This window comes from Thamnophis elegans, chromosome 1, assembly GCF_009769535.1.
Source record: "Thamnophis elegans isolate rThaEle1 chromosome 1, rThaEle1.pri, whole genome shotgun sequence".
NCBI classification, from domain to species: Eukaryota; Metazoa; Chordata; class Lepidosauria; order Squamata; family Colubridae; genus Thamnophis; species Thamnophis elegans.
Window position 1 is genome coordinate 124,232,058 of NC_045541.1, and position 22,690 is coordinate 124,254,747.

A 22,690-nucleotide genomic window follows, 5' to 3' on the forward strand; every position below is an offset into this window, starting at 1 on the left:
CCCAGCTGGTCATTAGGCAGATAATATTAGTGGTCTACAGAATTTAAAATTATGAATTTAATGGTCCCCAAGGTCCGAAAGGTTGGTGACGCCTGTCTTATGTCATTTACAGAGTCTCCCATATACTGTACAATCAAATATAAAAAAATCAAATCAGTCATACTTTGATTTTTTTCCATATTCATTAGTTTGTGTTCAAATCCATTTCAAGGCATGACGTGGTGGTACAGACACAGCAGGGTGGTAGTATGTGTAATCCACTCTGGTACACTGCGGGTTATACCTGCAGTGTTTGGGATGGTAAAAAGGACATTCCATTTTCTTACACACAGGGAAAAAGCAGCAAAGCTAGCTGGTAGAAGATGCTGGTAGGGCTGGAGCTGGAACTTGTTTAGGAGGTAGTTGTGGTGCCCGTCAACTGGCATGAGTATAAGGACAATCTGGTTTGGTGCATTTGGCATCACATTTACAGTTTGGATGGATGAATAAACATTTGTCAGCAAACTTACAGCTTGGAAAGACTGCATGGCTGTGTAGGATGATGGAAGGCACATTCATCTCCATTTTTGCAGGCAGGCAAATACATTATGCTTATAATTTGGTTATCTGAGAAGAGTTTGAGACTCTGACTCCTGAGGAAGTAGACAAGATCTTGTTTGATGAGTCACCTGCATATTAAAATTCTGTCACTCCTAGTTGGTTAAGACCACATTGTATGGAACAGGCAGCTGTGTCCAGTTGTGATGGGGGGTGGCCTCTTTGAGAAAGAGGATGGTCTTACCGATCATGAGGGAAATGTGCTATACCCTGTTCTCAAGGAGCCTTCTGTGGATCCAACCAAGACACAGGACTTTTCACCCAGTCTCCAACCTTCCCTTTTTAGGAAAGGTCATTGAGAAAGCATTGAGTTACAATTACAAAGGGTTCTGAGGGAAATGGATTATCTTAGACCCTTTTCATTCAGATTTCAGGCTGAGATATGGTAAGGACTGATCATACTTGTGGGTGCCCTGTGGGGAAGCCAGGATGGGTACAGGAATGCTTAATGTATAATTTAACTTCTTTTCCAACATATTTAGCATTTAGCCTGAATTGGGATTTTAACTTGATGTCTTCCTATGGCAAGTTTCCAGGTCACGATCACATAACATCTGTTTTCTTCCATAACTAGATGGATTATAACTGAGAGTTAAGCTGATATTCATGAAATTGCCACAATTCCCATTCATTGCTGGATTTCCAAATGACTCAGTCACTTTTTCTGTATTCTTTAATCTCATTCTGTTCCTTTAGTGATATCATTCATATTACCAAGCACATTTTTACAATGAATCATATTCATTAAGAATTTTATATATATTTTTTCTCAGAACTCTCTTCTGCTTCTTCCATTCACTAAAACATAGCATGTAATTACTACCAACCTAGGAAAGCCATCAATACATCTTTCCATTTATATTGACCTCCAGCTTCCATATTATCTTTGGGTAAGCCAAACACATAGTATTTTTTTATAAAACAGAAGTTTCAAACTAGGTTACCGACTTATTCAAGTTAAGATGTCTAATCTACAGACAACAAATCAGTATATTCTTTCTTTCATCCCATCAGTTAGTTTTTGTATGTAAGGAGACAGTTTAGAAAAGAAAAATTAAGTTGGAAGAGTAGTCATTGAGGTAGCTGGTGGGGAAAAAAGGCAGATAACTGGAAGCAGTATGTTTTATGCAAATATTATTTCCTATTTTTATTGAATGACCCGCCATACATTTCTTTTGTTTTGTTCCCTATACTGTAGAAATGCATTAATTGTTTCCACACATTCTTTTTTTATATATGAAAAAGACCTACTGCTCCATACAACTGTAGTTATAATGACTCTGTACCCAGTTTATGTGTTGATTTACTAAGTGTATAGATCTTTAGCTCTAGGATTAGGAGTCAAGAAACCTGGAAGTTATTCTGTATATTCATTAAAGAAATGACTCAAGAAAAAAATATTTGCATTCAGAATTATACCATATGGTGGTGGCACAGTGGTTAGAATGCAGTATTGCAGGCTAACTCTGCCAGTAGTTTGATCCTGATCGGTTCAAGGTTGACTCAGCCTTCCATCATTCTGAGGTCATTAAAATAGACCCCAGATTGTTGGGGGCAATGTGCTGACTGCTTAGAGAGGGTTGTGAAAGCACTGTGAAGTGGTATATAAATCTAAGTCTATTGCTATTGCTATATGGATCTAGTGGATTTAGATTTTACATTTCTGAGGGTTTTCTTTTGTTTTCTTTTTAAATACAGAGTAGTCCTTATATTTTCCTGTGATTTATTAGTACTGATGAAGATACTGAAACATGGTTCTTTTTTAGAGCATGGGATATTCTCAGAATGGCAAAATATGTTGTTCAGTCGCTAATTCATGTCTGACTCTTTGCAGTTCCATGGACCATAGTATGCTAGCCCTCCATCCTCCATTATCTCCTAGAATTTGCCCAAATTCATATTCATTGCTTCAATGATCCTATCTAACTCTCTCATCCTCTACTGTCTCCTTCTCTTTTTGGCATCAATCTTTCCCACCACCAGGGTCTTTTCCAATGAGTCTTCTCATTTGGTGACTACTAGTTAATTTTTTGGGGGATGGGAAGGAAGTAGAAAAGTATATATTAATATAAATGTCAGTTATATCAATGTTGCAGGGTGAACATAAGATAACATTCCAACCTGTCATTCTAAACTGCAGGAAAATCTGCTTACGTTATTGTCGCTGCCTTTCACAAGGATCTGAAGCTCTATGTAAAACAGCCTTTTAGATGTGGAGTTTTGTATCTTGTAACTTTACTCTTTCTCCCAACACCCCAGTAGAATGAAGGTCTGGGAGGTCACTGGGAAGAAAAGCAAACCATATAATTTCCCATTGGTTCCTGGTGATGATTAGAGCAGGATCTCTGGGGAGAAGGCAGTTGTAAGTTGTAGAGTGCAGGTTTGTTAGAAACAGTTGGTAGCCCAGATCTCTGGCAGGATTGATAGGAAGGAGTGTGTCTAGGCTTCTTTTGTATCTAAAAAAAATGATTTTGCTTAAGCACTGTCATTGAGCAAATGAAAGAAGCAGCTACCATCAGAAAACCATAATCTGGTATTTGCCTAATTACGCTGATCAGTTTGTACAAAATGCCATCTGTTTTCCTGATGATCAGCTGATTGCACAGATGCTAGTGGAAAACATGCTTGGGTATTCTGCATCTCTCAGGAATTGGAGCTTTTTTAATCAATAACTTATGCAACTGCCCACTACTTGATATATTCAAACTGCAGTTTTGAATTTGATTTTGAATAGCAGATTTTACAGCTTAAGATGTCATCTAATATTTGGACTCAGCTATGCATTTTGAGCTCCCCTCCTTGCCCCCCTTCCAAACAAACAAAACAAAACAAAAACCCCAACCCCAATGGCAATGATTCCTTTCTATGAATTACTTCTGCCTTCTCTATGAAATTAAACAGGCAACATTCAGTCCTGAATATTACCAGATCAGATTAGGCCATCTGTTCTGTCGGAATGTTATCTAAACTTCCTATTTTGAGTTTTTCATCCATATGAATGTAAACTAGAAGAGGGCTTTATCTGCCATTGCCCTTACCCTCTGGAATATTCTTGTTCCAGAGGAGATGTGGGCCCCCATTTTCCTGGCCTTTTGAAGAGTTTGAAGACCTGGGCAACAGGCAATCCTGGGGTTGGCTGTGGCCTTGATTGCCCTTTCCCTGTTTTGTTATTGTTTTTACAGTTTTACTATTTACTCTTGTTTATATCTGGCTACTTTTATTCACATATTGTGTTTTTAATATGATTTTTAGGTCCATTCTGTCATTAAAATGAGACGTACCTAAATTTTACAAATAAATAGATATGGATATGCAACAGTTGTCACTTTCCAAGGAAACTCTAAATCAAATCAGCACTAAAAATTGTGGGGTGGTGCTGTTAGGAAACTGGATTGAAAAATCATTCCTAAAAGCATAGGAATCCTTAATGTTAGAATTTACCTTCTTTCCCAACAAAATTCTTTAACAGGTTATTCCCCTGTCCTAAGTAGATTGGATCTTTCCACGAGGAGATGAATAGGGATATAAACTTGATGCCTTCCTATGGCAAATTTCCAGGTCATGATGACATAGCAGCTGTTTTTTTCACATAATTAAATGGATTGTAAGAGAGAATTAAGCCAGAAAACTTCTTAGTATGAGATCAGGCTGATCTCTGCCAATTGGGGAGGAAACACTGACAACCATTGCCTTTGGTGAGCTGGCATTTGTTTCACTACTAGCCTTTAGTAGCATATTTATCATATGAACCAGAGCAGGACTGAGATCATAGCAGTGACTATGAGGAAGAATATACCTAGGGACAATAATATTGTCATCTTCACCAGAAAAAAGCCCTACATGGTATTGGACCTGGGTACTTGAGAGACTGCCTTCTGCCGATTACCTCCCACAGACCCATTCGATCCCACAGATTAGGCCTCCTCCGTATTCCATCTGCCGGCCAATGTCGGCTGGTGACTACTCAGAGGAGAGCCTTCTCTGTGGCTGCTCCGGCCCTTTGGAATGAGCTCCACGTGGAGATTCGGACCCTCTCCACCCTTCAGGCCTTCGGACAGCCGTGAAGACCTGGTTGTCCCAGCAAGCCTGGGGTTGAGTTCCCCCCCCCTATTCAAATTTGCTGTGTCTGTTGAGTTTTTAAGTTGTTCATATTGTCTGATTGTTTCTGTCTTACTTTTTGTAATTTCCCCTCCCTTGGCTTTTGTTCAGCCGCCCTGAGTCCCTTCGGGGAATAGGGCGGCCTACAAATTGAATAAACTCCAACTCCAAAAAGCTGTTAAAAACGGAGAGTCATTTAACAAATTCTTCTCACAAATTTATGCTGCACATAAGGGTAAACAATTATTCCAGAATTATTTTCCTGATTTTTTTCAGAAAAGAAATACCATATTGTTCACTCCGTAAGATGCTCCTCACCATAAGATGCACCTAGGAGGAAAACAAGAAAAAAATATTCTGTTCCATTGCACCCACCACTGTTCAGCTGAGCGACGGCTGGATCCTCCCATAGCCCTGCCAATCAGAAGGCTGGCCGACTGAAAACACTGACATTGCTGTCTCCGCCAGTGGGTGTGTGTGTGTGTCTTATGGAGTAAAAAAAAATATGGTACATAGCTTTCTCTTTTCCTGCAGCTCATGAACAAAAATGAGATTGAGAGTTTTCTGGAGTTCCTGCCGTTCATTAGTGAGATATCTGCACATAAAGATCCATCACTCTTCTCTGGTGGTATTCTGATTAAAAGGCTTAACTTCCTTCTAAATGCCTACATCAATATATTTCCATAATTGTCAAAAATACAATTGAATTAACTATGCCACAAATTATTTTGTAGGGTCCATTTTAGCATTAGCATTAGAATTTAGTTTATATAACACCCCATAGCACTTTACAATGGGCAATTATTTACAATGTTGAAGCATTATTTGCATAATGCTCCCAACAATCTGGGTTCTCATTTTACCAACCTCAGAAAAATGGAAGGTTGAGTCAACATTAAGCCCCACCCATCAGACTTGAACTACCAATGTTAAATCAGTGTCTTCCTTTTTGTTCAGTCACCATCCAAGGATGGCCTCAAAGTATAGAAAATCTGTTAGGCTTTGCCATCCATTACCTGGTAGGAAATAGCAGTCACTATAAATAAAGGCAAGAGAAATGCATTGGCAAATGTTATTGTTTGTTGTTATTTTGCTTTTGCAGTATTATTTTCTGCCAACTCAAAGATAGGTGGGTAGTATTACAGGGGGAAAAGGCAAAAGTCTCTATTTGAAAATTAAAACATTTTTCTACCTAATATTAATGTTCATTAATCTTTGAATATATTTTGTGCTATGATTTTGAATTTCTTTCACAAACCAGAAACAGTTAATGAAAACTTTAATTAATACTTTTATTTACATACAGGTGAATGGTTGTGGCAAGTGGAAAGCAAGATTTCTCACTTGGTAATAATAAGCTGGCTATACTAACTATAGCTGTATCTTAAAGAATTAATAAAGCAAGCATGTATCCTTGGGAATTAATAAATATATATATTAGAAATGCTAAGTTCATAAAACTTATCTGTAAATCAAACATTTAGTGATGTGGTGAGAAATGATTGGAGTTATTGCACAATGCAAAGATTAATGAAAGAATCTCAATAATAATGCCATTTCCTGACATTTTAATGTCTATTATTTTTCTGCGGGATGCTATATGGGATATTTGCAAAGGTTTTTTTTTTGCTGAAAGGTTATTCAGTGAGTACCTCATGGTTCAATCAAAAGCAGAGATATTGATAAAACTCAAGCCTCTACATCAGTCAAGGGAATTACAGAGGCTGTATTAAATTTTAAACGAAATACTGTTATAAGCCATTTTAGCTGCATTCCTATTTTTTGAAATATATCTCAGACACACCTTTATAGCCACTAAGGTTAGGAAAATACTTTTTTAGCCAATGTTTTCACACAATTTTCAGATGAGGAGTCCCATACCTGCTTTTACAGAGAACTTTCCTGTTACCAATGGATATAAATTGTGGGTCGTTTTCTTTGTGATATTGAAGAATGTTTTTCTTTCTTTCTTTCTAGAAGTGGAGTGAGTGAGTTAGATGGTCTTGGTTCAGTACATTACCTGTTCACAACAATTCTCTTCATTTTTATTCTGTTCATATACTTTATTTTTCCCCTATCTACATTTGTTACATCATCGATCTTCTTAGAATCTCCAAGGAAATGATCATTTAGTGCTTTCTCCCAAGTTTTTGAAAACAAGCCTTTAATTTGAATTTGAATTTGAATTTGTGTTTATTTGTATGCCGCCCTTTTCCCTGGGGGGACTCAGGGCGGCTCACAATAAAAAAGGAAGGGGGAAACAGACTTTTACAAATAGACAATACATAATTAAAAACGCAACATTCATACCATTCGGGCGGGACACAATCTTTAGCCCCAGGCCTGACAGGATAGCCAGATTCTAAGGGCTGTGCGGAAGGTCTGGAGGGTGGTGAGGGTACGAAGCTCCACGGGGAGATCGTTCCATTGGGTCGGGGCAACCACCGAGAAGGCTCTCCTCCGCGTGGTGGCCAGTCGGCATTGGCCAGCGGATGGAATTCGGAGGAGGCCTAAACGATGGGATCTAATAGGTCGTGCGGAGGTGATCGGCAGTTGGCGGTCTCTCAAGTACAATATAAAAAGATTAACAATGCCTCTACAACCATGCAACCCTCCAATTCATGCTGTAAAATCACAGGACAACCCTGGAACATAGGACTAAGGTCCACAAAATTGCTAGCTTCTTAATTCTATTGGTTTAAATTCTGGGCTGGATAGCTATTTAAACTCTTTCTTTGTCCTCCTTTCCTCCCCAATCTCCAAATTATTTACTAGCATCTCTCTTCGCTATTCATTACATTGTTGAATGTCAAAATTAAAGATATTTTGGGGGTAACATCTAGACATCTAACAACAACTTTCAATGCTTTTTGTGTGGGGAAGGCTTGAAGTTAATGTCGATGCCTAGTAATCACTTGGACAAATCCATGCAGTTTTCTTGACAAGTTTTGGAAGTATTTTCTATTTCCTTCTTCCTATGGCTGAGAGACAGCGATTGGCTCATAGCCACCCACCAGGCTTTGTACCTAAGATTTCTATCCTGGTATCCTAACCACTACACCAAACTGGCTCTCTTCTTACAAGTAGGTAGGTAGGTAGGTAGGTAGGTAGGTAGGTAGGTAGGTAGGTAGGTAGGTAGGTAGGCAGGCAGGCAGGCAGGCAGGCAGGCAGGCAGGCACATAGGTAAGTTAGCAAGTAAGTAAGAATGAAAGCTGGTTGTTGATAGTCTAATATAATAAAATAATGTGACATAGCTCTCTGGGACTTTCTGACTTTATATTGGTTTTGGTTTTTGTTTATTTGTTTTAATACCATAATGTCAATTTTGGCAATTGCCTGGATTAGTCTCTACAGTTTCCCTTGACAAGGTTTTGGGGAAGTGCTTTGCTATTACAGGTAATCCTCGACTTACAACCACAATTGTCTCCATTTTTTTTTGTTGCTCAGTAAGAAAATTGTTAAGTGAGTTTTGCCCCATTTTATGACTTTTCTGCCACATTTCTTAAGCGAATCACTGCAGTTGTTTAAGTTAGTAACATGGCTGTTAAATGAAACTGGCTTCCCCATTGACTTTGCTGTCAGAAGGTTGTAGAAGGTAATCATATGATAATATGACCTCGGGACACTGCAACAGTCATAAATATGATGCCAGGCATCCAAATCACACAGCCATGGGGATGCTACAATGATTGTAAGTGTGAAAAATGGTCATAATTCGTAAGTCACTTTTTTCAGTGCCATTGTAACTTTGAATGGTTACTAAATAAACTATTGTAAGTCAAGGACTACATGTACATCCTTCCTGGGATTGGGAAACAGTGCCTAGCCTAATATCACTCAGCTAGCACTGTGACTAAGATCGGATTAGAACTCATGGCCTCCAGGTTTCTAGGCTGATGTCTTAATACTACATCAAATTAGTTCTCCAATAATTTCTACAGTTCTTATTCTCTTATATGACAACTCTAATTTCTCTCTTTCTCTCTCTCTGCCTACTTTCTGATTACATGTTTATATTTAGTATGATAACTACTAGTAGAAACTTAATGAGGTTAATCTAATTAGCTTCACAGTAGGGATGTTTACAAATCTTTAAATGTGATTTTGAATTTGTTTCAAAATCAGAATAACAACCAAATTGGAACATTCGGTTGGAACGTTCCAGGTTTGTTGCATTCCAATGAAACAAAACTTGAAACAGCTTGAGTGTCACTACAAAACTCAAAACATTTCAATTATTCCAGCTACAGGAAACAATGGGAACTCAAATCAAGTTTCTTGCTTCCTTGTTTTTCACTCCAGGACAAAAAAAAAGTTAAAATGGCAGTCTCTAATCAGTTATCCAGCCTGCAGAGAAATCAGCCAAAACATTTATTTTTATACAAGTCTTGTTAGAGAAATTAAGAAAACAATTGCTTCCTATATGAGAATTTAGATATATTTGTTTCATAACAAATACAAATACCATCTTGAGCTGAGTTCAACTTCTGATGATTACATGGAAATGGCTATGAAGGTTTCTTGGCAACAATACTGAAATGATTTGCCATTTCCTATTTCTGGGATAGTTTTTCGACTTCCATATATAAGATTCCTGCAGATCTTTCTGTTTATCTTTTCTGAAGTCAGCCAAGGTTAATTAAGATTACCATCCTCTGTAATTTCACAAGTTGTTCATATATTTATTAGTAAATTTATTCTTAGACTTATACCTTAGGTTTAACAGATAATAACATCTTGATGTAAATCTAAAGTACACTTTAGCCATGGTGCATTTTATTTCTACATCTAGCCCCAAATTATATGGATATTTATCTTTATTATCTACTTAACTTCATAAAACCACCAGGAATCATATATTGGTTTATGATGAAGCACACTGATGATAATCAATTGTGCATTGCTGTCCCCAGCTGGGCCAAAGGTTGGACAGGGAATGTTCTCAAAGTTATTTGAAGATTGGAGGGGTCTAACTAACCTCAAATTAAACCCAAGAAGATGGAGTTTCTATTTTTTTATGTGAGTCATCTTGGTTGAACCTGATTCCAACATTGACTCTTGGTATGGACACACTTTCTGTAAAGGAATAAGATTATGGTTTGGGCATGTTTGGATTTGCTACTCCTTATTATGAAGCAGGCAGTTTGTAGCCAAAGGGGCTTTGCCTAGGATTAGGTTCTATTCCTGATTTCTGGGGTGGGGTGGGGTGGGGTGGGGTGGGGTAGAGGGAGAGAGAGAGATTCTGCTAAATATCATATGAATCAGGCCAGAATCGTTGCCTTTAATGGCAATTCTTGATTGATTTCTACTAGAAATAGCTACCACTGCTCTCTCTATTGCCAATCCAGGAGAGGCAGAAAGCCAATAGGCATCCTGCCAGCAATGATTTCATTGTCTATTACAAATGATGTTGGGATTAGTAGCACCTGACATGCCAGCCAGTCCTGCTGACACTACTTTTGAAGTAGTGGTGATGATTATGGCAGCTATTTCCAGTCTCCTTTCCAACTCCCTTCCCTCTAAATAATGTCCCATTACTGCTAGCTATTTTGATATGCTAACCATGGTTGTTATTTTTAGATAACACCCTTCATTAAAAAAAATCAAAAAATTAGGCAAGACCTATGATAACGAATTGGTAAAAGGGTGCTGCAATAGTGAAGATAACAGATACACTTCTAAAGGATAGAGGTACATATTAAAGGAAGTGCAAAACTGAGAGGAACCTTTATTGTGTAAATGGGATTCAGCACTGTTATCCCTGCTTCCCAAATGTTACCAGGCCATGTTGATGTATATCAGGAGAGATATTTCAGCAAATGCTTTAGGCTTAGGAACTTCTAAGTTAAGAACAAACATCAAAGTGGATTTGAAGGTAACTGGGTAGCCAATGCAAATATATGTAGTATAATAGGACTCCGGATTGCAATTCACTCAATAACTGAGCAGAGGCATTTTGTCCCAGCTGTGAAACTTCTGGACTACTTTTAAGCAGCTCTATGCAGGGCCTTGCTTTAATAGTACTGAAAACAAATGAATTCATGATCTCAAACATTTCTATGTGAGTTATTTGACTCCAATAGGATGGCAGTAATGTGAATTGTACATGATCATTTTCCATTTTCGCTATTAGCATCAACCATCATTTATTTTAGAATGGATGTAAATAAATCGACAATTGAAACAGGTTTTCATGCCGGTGAGTGTGAGATCATTAAGAATATGCTGAACATTTCTGAAGGTAAATGTATCTTTCAACATACTAGGCAGGCATATTTAATTTAACGCGACAGTAATGTCAACAAAAGAATAACTTTTTAAAATGGAGGACACATTTCTCAACAGATATTTCCATTTTATACATGCCCTGAGTGGAACATGTTCTATATATAAAAAAGAAAGAATACATTTACAATAGCAATAGTACTTAGACTTCTATCGCTTTAGAGTCCTTTACAGCCCTCTCTAAGTGGTTTACAGAGTCAGCATATTGTCCCCAACAATCTGGATCTTCATTTTAGCAACCTCAGAAGGATGAAAGGCTGAGTCAACCTTGAACTGGTCAGGATTGAACTGCTGATAGTCGGCAAAATTAGCCTGCAATACTGCATTCTAACCACTGTGCCACTACCGCTCAGTTACAGAAATAGCTATTCTACCAAAATTGAATTTCAGTTTTCAATATGGATTTATCCTGAATTGAGTTGTTAATAAGTTTTATCTAAAGGGAAACTTAGGGTGAACCTCAAAGTACTATGTCCAATATGAAAAAGTTTCAGTAAGAACAATGAAATTCTTTAGGAAAGTTTAGCTTTAACTGCATCTTTAGATAACCATCACATTTCACTGAAAAGGAATTCAAAGTTAATTTGAATGGAATGGAATGGAATGGAAAATTTATTTATAGGCCGCCCTTTTCCCTGGGGGGACTCAGGGCGGCTTACAACTTATGAGGAAGGGGATACAAACAATGACATATAAAAACAATACATAATTAAAAATAGAAACAACATTCACCATTCGGGAGGGGACAGATTACAATCTTTAACCCCAGGCCTGATGGGATAGCCAGATCTTGAGGGCTGTGCGGAAGGTCTGGAGGGTGGTGAGGGTACGAATCTCTACGGGGAGATCGTTCCAAAGCGTCGGAGCTACTACTGAAAAGGCCCTCCTCCGTGTAGTTGCCAGTCGACACTGACTGGCGGATGGAACTCGGAGGAGGCCTAATCTGTGTGATCTGATAGGTCGCGAGGAGGTAATTGGCAGGAGGCGGTCTCTCAAGTACCCAGATCCACTACCATGAAGGGCTTTATGGGTGGTAAGTAGCACCTTGAAGCGCACCCGGAGATCAACAGGTAGCCAGCGCAGCTCGCGGAGGATAGGTGTTATGTGGGCGAACCGAGGTGCACCCACAATCGCTCGCGCGGCCGCATTCTGGACTAGCTGAAGTCGCCGGATGCTCTTCAAGGGCAGCCCCATGTAGAGCACGTTGCAGTATTCCAGCCTAGAGGTCACAAGGGCACGAGTGACTGTTGTGAGAGCCTCCCGGTTCAGGTAGGATCGCAACTGGCGCACCAGGCGAACCTGGGCAAATGCCCCCCTGGTCACAGCCGACAGATGGTGGTCAAAGGTCAGCTGTGGGTCCAGGAGGACTCCCAAGTTGCGAACCCTGTCTGAGGGGTATAATATTTGGCCCCCCAGCCTGAGTGATGGAACACTAGCCAAATTATTGGGAGGGAAACACAACAGCCACTCGGTCTTATCCGGGTTGAGTACAAGCTTGTTAGCCCTCATCCAGTCCCTAACGGCTTCAAGACCCCGGTTCATCACGTCCACCGCTTCATTGAGTTGGCACGGGGTGGACAGATACAACTGGGTATTGTCCGCGTATTGGTGGTATCTTATTCCGTGCCTCCGAATGATCTCGCCCAGCGGTTTCATGTAGATGTTAAATAGTAGGGGGGATAAGACCGAACCCTGCGGCACCCCATATGTTAGAGGCCTAGGGGTCGATCTCTGCCCCCCAACTAACACTGACTGCGACCTGTCCGAGAAGTAGGAGGAGAACCACTGCAAAACAGTGACTCCCACCCCCACCTCCCGCAGTCGTCGCAGAAGGATACCATGGTCGATGGTATCGAAAGCCGCCGAGAGGTCAAGGAGAACTAGGATGGAGGCATGGCCTCCATCCCTGGCTCTCCAGAGATCATCAGTCAATGCGACCAAAGCGGTTTCTGTGCTGTAACCAGGTCTGAAGCCGGACTGGAATGGGTCAAGGTAACTGGCTTCCTCCAAGGACCGCTGAAGCTGGGAGGCCACCACCTTCTCAACAACCTTCCCAACAAAGGGGAGGTTGGAGACTGGACGATAATTGTTAAGAACGGCTGGATCCAAAGATGGTTTCTTCAGGAGGGGTCTTACCACCGCCGCTTTAAGTGCGGAGGGGAAGAGTCCCTCCCGAAGGGAGGCGGTAACAACCACCTGGATCCAGCCCCGTGTCACCTCTCTGCTGTTGGCAACCAGCCAGGAGGGACACGGGTCCAGTACACAAGTGGAGGCACTCACAGCTCTCATGGCCTTGTCCACATCCCCAGGGGCAACATCCTGAAACTCAACCCAGCGATGGTCTGCCAAATTTTCCTCCTGTGCCTCGGCTGGATCTGCAAAGGTGGAGTCCAAATCCGATCGAAACCGAGCAACTTTGTCCGCTAAGAACTGGACATAATCCTCAGCCCTACCCTGCAAGGGGTACCCCCGAATCCCTCCTATTTAGGAGGGAACGGGTTATCCTAAACAGGGCAGCTGGGCGGGACTCAGCGGACGCAACCAAGGTGGCAATATACGATCTTTTTGCTGTCCTAAGTGCCCTGATGTACTCCTTGGTGCACGTTGTTAAGAGTGCTCGGAAGGCTCTTTCTCAGACATAAAATGAAATATAAAGTGTACAAAAATGTCAGTATTTTTCCAGCTTCTCTGTTCTTGGGCTTTTATTACTTGAATAGGCAATATTAACAGTTTCAAATGCCAATAACAAAGTTGGCAGCCTCCTTGAAGTTGAAAGTCCTTTTTTATTGTTACCAAATTAGTTGATTATTACATTCCCTGCATCCCAGTAATGAAACAATTGATAATTTAAACTGAAGTAAGATCTATTTTTTAAGGGTAGTTTCACCCAATTCTACAGAAACCTCACTGAAAGGGTATCCTGCATTGTAAACTTATCTCATCAAACCCATAGTAATCAGAAAATGCTTATAGGAACAATGTTGTTTAGTACAATACATTAGAATAAACATAAACAAAATATCATAAAGTCCATGATTTTTAAAATATTGCATTAGACAAGGTATATATTTACCAGGTTCAGTCTATATTTATACCTGTTAGCAAAAATTATTTTGTTGTTTACTGGATGAATAATTCAGGGACTTAAAGTCAACAAATCCGAAAGTTGTCAAATTTGGAAACCTCTGCTTTATAGAAACAAAATAAATAGGTATATTTATGATTATAGCATTAACAGCAAAAGTTAGACACTGAGAAAAGATAGTAATTTCTATCATTTGCTTTTTTAAATTTAGCCATAACTGAAATACCTGCAATCCTACCAAATCTTTCATTCTTGAACGGCCACATATTTCCCTTTCCTTCTTTTCTCCCCAGTTTCTGTGATGGCTTCTTTAGCATAATGGAAATATGCTTTTCTTTCCCTCTTCTTCTAGCTTTTCCTATTTTTTCTGTTTACTGTCTGTCCCCACCTCAGCTTATCACCCAATTTCCTTAGCAAATCCAGTAAAATAAAAACAGGAAGAATGGAAAGGAGACACGGGAAAAAAAGAATATAGCCAGGGTGAGGAAGAAAAGAAAGTAAGAGAGAATTATTATTGTAGATCTCCACTACTGATCTCAGAGATGGAGCAGATGAAGTAGGAATAGTAATAAGGGAGGGGGCTGACATGGAAAGTAAAAAAAAAATGAAGAAGGAGGCTTTCCGCTCTGGCCTGGATTAAAATCGGAGTCAGAAAAGAAAATGGAACCTGAATTTTTATGGCCAGCATTATTATAAGTTCTCATTGTCCATACTCTGAGCCAAGTATTATAAAGTTCACTGACATCTCTACTTTAAATTGATTCTTACAGAATGTGATTGCTGTGGCAGCAGCTAGGTGAGTTGCCATAGTGATCTTTGGACTTGATAATTGCGACTCCTCTCAATGTCAAGCAATATGCATTGCAGCTGTTTTCACACACCTTACACATTGCAGCCATTTACTATCTGTTTAATGAATCCCTGTGTACATAAGAGGGAGAATGGAATTGGTTAGCTCCTACCCATGACATATGCATAAAAATACATTCTGAAATTACTGGTGTATGGACTGGGGTAGGTAGAAAGCATTTTTCTTCAGCATTTGTGTTCCTAAACAAAGAAAATACAATTCCATGTATGAAATATGTGGAAAAAGTACTATCACAAGCTCACAAGAAGAAATATGTAAGTCACATCTGCTTCATCTCCCTCCTGCTTGTTGACAACAGCTAAAGATTGTGTAAATACAGTTAAATGAAAGGGAATTTGGAAAAGTTGGGGCATCTTTTCTTTCTGTATCTGGATACAGAAATTCGCCGATAAATAGGTTTATTCTAAAAAAAAAAAGATTTTCTTTGCAGGTTTAGATTTAGAGTCCCTCTTTCAAAGGACAGCCTCAGTGCAGACTTTATCTTTGCCATAATAATGCTTAAATATGAGTTTAGCCAGCAATGTGACTTTTAGCTAAACAATGTCATAGCCATTAAAAGGTTATTCTGACATCGAATGGCAAATGCCTTCTCAATTTCCCTCTTGCACTTTGTCCAATTTGATAGTAGAAATCACCTCCAGCAAGGTAACAGATTTGAAGATGAAAGTGAAGTCATTTCTGTTTGCCTTCCTGAAGCTATTGAGAGCCAGACTTCTTGAAATATTATCATGATGCCCTGTGTGATGGTAATTTAGGCTCCTGGATGTGAATGGCTGACGTGCATGGTTTCTACGTAAGTGGGTTCAGTTGAGCATACCTCATTGCCAACAATTTTCCCCCAGACTGATATTCAACACACAGTGAATTCAAATGAGTTTTATACACATTTTCTTGATTAATAGAAAATGGCAGAGTGTAGGAGACTGAAACATTCCGTGCTTTGCTTGATTAATTAATAAGGGACTCTCTTTTCCCAGCTTCAACTCATTATGCTAATGAAGTGTCATCAATTAAGGCTTTCCCCTGATTATTGAATCTGTCAAGAAGTGTTCAGTTTAAAAACTGCATTCCTTTGCTATCTTATTCTTTGTGGAATTGCCATTGCAGCTTTTTATAAAATGCTCCATCCATTAGCTATTGTTTGTTCTACTTTTCATTATTGTATCTTCCTTCTGACCTTGAGGCAGTTGGAATACAGAGTGATATAGCAAAATGATATGGAAACAACCCTATCACTGCAAGTGTGGGTCAAGATAGTGCCTTAACATCAAGACAAACTGTATTTTCACTCCCAATTTCGGATAATTATTAATGACTTGGTTGAAGATAAACTTAAGGACAGCATGATAAACTTAAGGACAGCATGTTACTCTAAAAAAATCTATGTGGCTACAAGAGGCAGTTATGATAGATTAGTTCTCAACTAGAATGATGTTTTCACTCTTAGGATACTGTCTTAGAAGATAAGGTACCAGAATATACCTATATTTGGAATTTATCTGCCTTTATGCATAAAGTTACAATGTAATTGGGATTTTTTAAAAAAAAGAATATGAATTTGAGGTTTAAACAGAAGGATTAAGAGCTGTGTGACACAGTGGTTAAAATGCAGTATTGTAGGCTAATTCTGCCGACTTCCAGAAGTTTGGCAGTTCAAGTCTCACCACCTTAAAGTTGACTCAGCCTTCCATCCTTCCGAGGTGGGTAAAACGAAGACCCAGATTGTTGAGGTCAATATGCTGCATCTGTAAACCACTTAGAGAGGGATGTAAAGCACTGTTAATTGGTATATGTCTAAGTGCTGAATGCTAAGTGCTATTTGCTTTGACTAGGAACTATATATTTATTAATACTGCACCTTCTTCCAATTAGCTTATTTATTACTGAATTTCTGAATTGTGGACTCCTTGGCTGATCTTTTGTTGTAGATATTTCACTACCAAACTAAATAACATCATCAGTACACTGATGATGTTACCTAGCTTGGTAATAAAACATTTGCAAGAAAATAGCCAATCCCAGATACCACCAAAAACTCAACAGTTCAATTCTGAGCTGGAAATACACTCTACTATCAATTGCTAGACTGCTTGCCATAAAAGGCTGGATTTTTCCCTCTTTCAGATTCAGTAGTGTTAAATGTTAAATGTTTTCCATTTATTTGTATTTTAGCAGCTTCAGCAGAGAAAGGTGAAACATTGAATAACAGAATAAGAAGGAAACTTGCAGGCCTTTTAACCCCTGCTCCAAACCCCTTCCACAGGTGTCAAATGTGATTGCCAGATCATCATGTTCTATCGTGATGTTTTTTGCTTTTGTGGATCCGGTAGAGGAAATTTTGAGTGGTTCAGAGAACTGGTAAATACCACCTCTGACTGCCCCTGCCCCCATCTATTCTCTGCCTCCAGAGTCCCAGCTGATCAGGAAGAAATGAGGATCTTGCGGTATCCTTTCCCTGGAGTGGGGCGGGAATGGAGATTTTACAGTATCATTCCCCTGCCATACCCACCAAGCCACGGCCACAGAACCGGTAGTAAAAAAAATTGAATCCCACCATTGCTGCAGCTGATACCTCTTCAGACATATGGCTGTTCAATCTTTTTTTATAGCCTCCAGTGATGGCTTGCTTTCCCTTTCTTCCTTTTTCCCTTCTATGCTAAGTAACAGGAACAACTGTAAAACTGTGTCCAAAACATGTTACAGAAAAGGAAGCACCAGGCTCTTCCTTTCTCGACATGGATGTGAGAAGAAAGAATCAGAAGAGCCCACCATTTCAAAACCAGGTTCACTGCAATCTAGACCAACCTCACAGTGGCCAAAATGAAGCAAGACATTGAGACCCAGAAAATTATCTCTTAAGGCAGATTCATTTCCAGACAGTTTATGCATGGGAGACTTGTAATTGAAGGCTGCAGTCCAGAACAGCTCTGAAATTGCATTCAGGTTCTCTCACATCAATATTTTCAATGGCAGAGCTCAGCCTAACAAAAGCAATACAAAGAATAATTAAGGAAGTGTCACTGTGCACATTCAGAATATATTTCCTTTGGTGCCAAGAAAAAAAATACCCATCAGGATAATACTGAAGACTAATTTTCTTTAGGAAGAATTCTCTGAAGAAATCTATTTAGACACAAATGTGGAAATACGAAATATTCAGTTATTACAGCCAGAATGAAATTGCAAGATCCAATCAGAACTAATAAAACCCACAAACTTCCTGAATAAGTAGAGTAAAATAGCATTTGTTTTATGAATTGAAGGAAGCTGTTGTACCTCTAAAACACAGTGATCTGCAAGTGCTTGGCTGACTCATTTTTTAAAGAGAAGAATAATACATAGAACTACACTAAAGGACTTATTAACATCTTGGATGATGAAAGTGCTGTTGTCTCATACACTTTGTCTGTCTAGCACAGAATTATGTATTTTGCCTTCCAACAACTTTCTAAGCAGCTTTTCACATTGTATACCACCTGATATTTTTTTCCTTTGGAGATATATGGGATCATGAAAACTTTTATCTGCTACATACAATCATATATTTTACCATGATTTCACTGATGGCAACTAAGCTGATTGTAAAATAAAATAAATATTGAGAAGATTTTTTCCATGGCTGAACAATATAAAACTACTATTGAATTTTCTCAAATTAACATATAAAGTCAATTTGGAAAGTGACAAACACAGATGTGGAATTCAAAGAAAGCATTTTATTGTTGCTGCTGTTTAAAAGTTCTGTTTCTTCATTCCCAGGAGTTTCTGAAAAGTATCTGATGCCATTCGAATGTATGGAGGAGAATTTAACAAAGGTTGAGATTTCTGTTTTCATGACAAAAAGTAAATAAGCACAGCTTCCATAAAGTGGTCATAATGAGTAACTATTTCCTTATATTCCCTGTGCAAAGTGGGATTGTGAAAGATTCAATGCTGAAATTAGATTCCAATTACTCCATTCCTCAAAGACAGGAGTTTTAGTTTTTATTGTTATAAATGGAGATTACTATTGTTATCAAATGAAAAACTGGTTTGGAAAGTTTATTGTATGGACAAAATACCACTTGAAAAAAAAATTCTTGATTTGTAAATCTCCAGCATTGAATGAATCCAAGACCAAATTATTATTAACTAGTAATTGCATTATATTAATTTAATTTTTCAATCTTATTGAGAATATTTTTTAAGAGTACAAGAGCATTTGACCACAAGATATGAAATGGATGATGAAAACGTTAAAATTCCATTTAAAATTCCATTTGTGTTATGAATGTTAGGGACTTGAACTTTCCTTTGGCTGGGGAAAACCTGGAAACTCTCAGATCTTGGTTAATGTCAGGGTTCTACTTCTAAGTAACACCACCAATGAAGAAAGATTCCTAGGCATGAGCTTCCTAAAAGTTCCATTTTATTAGAGATGTCATATTGGCACATCTGGGAAAACCCGAATCTGAAAGTTTCCAGGTTTTCCCCACCCAATTTAAAGTTCAAGATCCTGCCCAGCACTCACATGTCCATCATATGGCTCAATCAGGCACCGTCGCAACTGGAGATGCATCCCAGTTATATTATCCCAGTTGCAGGTCAAGGTGGCCTTGAATCTCTGAGAAAAGAATGTTATTTTGACTATGTATCACCCACAGTCCATATAATCCCCCTCTCCCTTTTTCTCACAATAGAAAATGTAGCAGGCCTGAAGGTCCAATGTAAAAGATGGCTTCCAGGTCTGACAATGAAATCTAAAAAAAAAATCTTCTCTATCTTAAGAGTTGATCAGAAAACAACCATGGCTCATACAACTTACTAACTAGCACTAGACTTTATGTAGTAAAATGTGGGGTTTTTAACTTATTATTTTTAAAAGAAAGGGCAAAAGAAGGAAGCAAGTGATAAAAAGGAAATAAAAAAATAGTTGATGCTGAGATAAAATCTCAATAAGTTGGCAAAAAAGAAGTCACCGTTAATTTTCAGTCTGTCTTTTTCCAATGAAACTCTTTAGGTGTTTTCCAGTATGGTCTCCTATTTTGCTTTTAGCAAACTTGTTACATGATTTGTCTCCAGAACTTATCCTGGGACCAAGAGATTGCTAAAGGTTTTTGTTCCTCCAAGAAACAAAGACAAGTTATGTCTTAAGGTAATAGCAATAGCACTTAGACTTATATAGCACTTTACAGTGCTTTACAGCCCTCTCTAAGTGGTTTACGGAGTCAGCCTATTGCCCCCAACAATCTGGGTCCTCATTTTACCCACCTCAAAAGGATGGAAGCCTTGACTCTTTTGAACTGCCAATTTGCAGATGTAGCCTGCAGTACTGCCCTCTAACTACTGTGCCACCATGGCCCATATAATATAATCATTATATTATAACATTTGTATATAATATACAATATAATAACATTTGTAAAGTAAGATAATAATGCAATTACATAACCAGACCGCAAGAAATTGCACTTTGGATCTCTGTGTCTCTGTCTCTGTCTCTGTCTCTCTCTCTCTCTCTCTCTCCCTCCCTCCCTCCCTCCCCCCCTCTCTCTCTCCCACACACACACATACAGGTTAAAGTCAAGCTACCTGCAAGCCATGGGCAATTATTTTAGTTGCAAAAGATGCCATAGATATTTCTGTTTTTTCCTGATACAGGGCATCTATATTTCACTTCACATATTTGACTGACAGAAATGTAAGTCACCTTCGACATCAAACCGTAGTGTGCAATAAAGTAGTGCAAGTTCTAGCTTTGCTTTCAGGCTTTTACATTTTTTTTAACTTCAAAGTCTCCATTTTGTGACAAGAAGGACAAACGTATATGATTAAGTCACAGCTGGGAGATAAGTACAGATCTCCTGGCTTTCATTCAACTTACTGTCCTTTTAGATCAGTTAATAGTTCAATATTTCTTGCTCAGTGCCCTAGTTTCCAAGGAGTAGGTAACTTAATTGCTTTTCATAGCCAGAAAAATATCCCTTAATATTGGAATAATAAAAATATAGTTATATGGTATTTCATCCTTAAGAGATTGTGACTGAGAGGCAAGCTGAAATATGTTTTCTTGAAATCCCAGAGGAGGAATGGGCAAACAGTGTTGGCCCTAAGGATGATACAAAATGCTGAATTAAGGTCAAATGTACAAAGATATTCGCACACAGTTTCCTCCCTATGTTTCAGCAGTTTCAGCACAAGTGCCCTTGTAAGAAAAAGGAATTAAAGTCACATTTTCCCTCTCCTAAGTGATCTTGCAGGTGGTGAGCAATTTGCCACAGCCAACTCATTGTTGCCAACTCAACCCAGCCAACTTACCATGGGAGAACTCACTGAAAGACAAGAGTTACATTAATATCAAAGAGATTGTGAAATAGGAATGAATGACAAAAAATAAAATATTTTTTTCATTTATTTCAAATAATTAAAGTGAATTGTTAAATTGTCCCACCACAAATTAACCGAGTTGAGTTAGCTGGGGCAAGTTGTCCCATTCCAACTGCAAAGCCTAGCAACTGATGAGGCCTAGCAACCTTCCATAGATCCTTTCAATGTCATAGCAAAGCATCAGTTACTCTGGATTCTGTTCTTCAAAGCCTCAGTTATGGTTGAGTCTGCTCATTATATAGTCCACTGATGACATCATTTTTACTCTATACAGAAATGAAATTCTATATGGTTTCTGCACCAAAGGATTCTGTAACTTTTGGGCAAAGATGCAAGCCACACTAGCTGCTAAAAATCAGAAGAACAGAAAAAAGGAAGCAACAATGGATAACGGGCATCTTTTTCTTAAAAGAAGCAGTGTATAGAAGGGGTAATATCCAAACAGCCAACTATCTTTCATGGATAGTATTTCAGAGTCTGGATTTGTAAATGGATCCATGGTGCAAAAACCAAATAGTGTCATAATTACTTGAAGTAATTATGAAAATAATTATTTTCATGATGAGAATAATGAAAAGCGGAAATCAATTATCTGTCATATCAAGATTAATTCCACAACTTTTTTGAATAATTCTCATAAAAAAAGAATTTTATCTTATGAATAGTTGAGTCTTTTTTTTTCTTTTTCTTTTTCTTTTTTGCTTAGTTCTCATGAAAGATTGGTGGGTTTCTGTTTGTTTGTTTGTTGCTACCAGGATCATTTCATATGTTGTTGTGTAAACTGCAATTGCTCCCAGTTTCATACTGGATGAAAATGTTGTTTTTCACCTTTAAGCCCTACATGACATAAGGGAATATTATTTGTGGAACCATGTCTCCAGAGGTTCTGGCAGCCTCCATCATCTTAGTATTCTTAAATGTGTTGGAAGAAATATCCATCTGGTTCATTCCAAAAAAGGCACTGCAGACAAAATGGAGGCTGGAGCTGATTGGAAAGAGGGTCCATTTATTGTTGAAGCAAAGCACATGGGTGGTTCTGGCCAGCTGACCACAGGGAGTTCAGAGTGAGGGGTATATATTCCTTAACATGGGCTTTGCACTTGAGATTCCTGTTCCTGTGCAAGAACATGCATTTTGTTGGCTGTTGTCAGACCCTATGGAGCCATGTGGGGTAATGTTTGTCTGAGTCAAGTTTGGTTGAAGTTTGCTATGTGAGGCAATGTCCTTAGGAGATTGTGCAAAGCAGTGAGCTCTGCTGCTACATAATCCTATTATGTCCTGAAAAGTCATCTCAATCCCATCACCCTGGAACTGAAGGTCTTTTGTCTTGTAGTTAGGCTGGCCCAGTCCTGCTGGGACTATTGAGAAAGACTTGGTAGCTGCTTTCT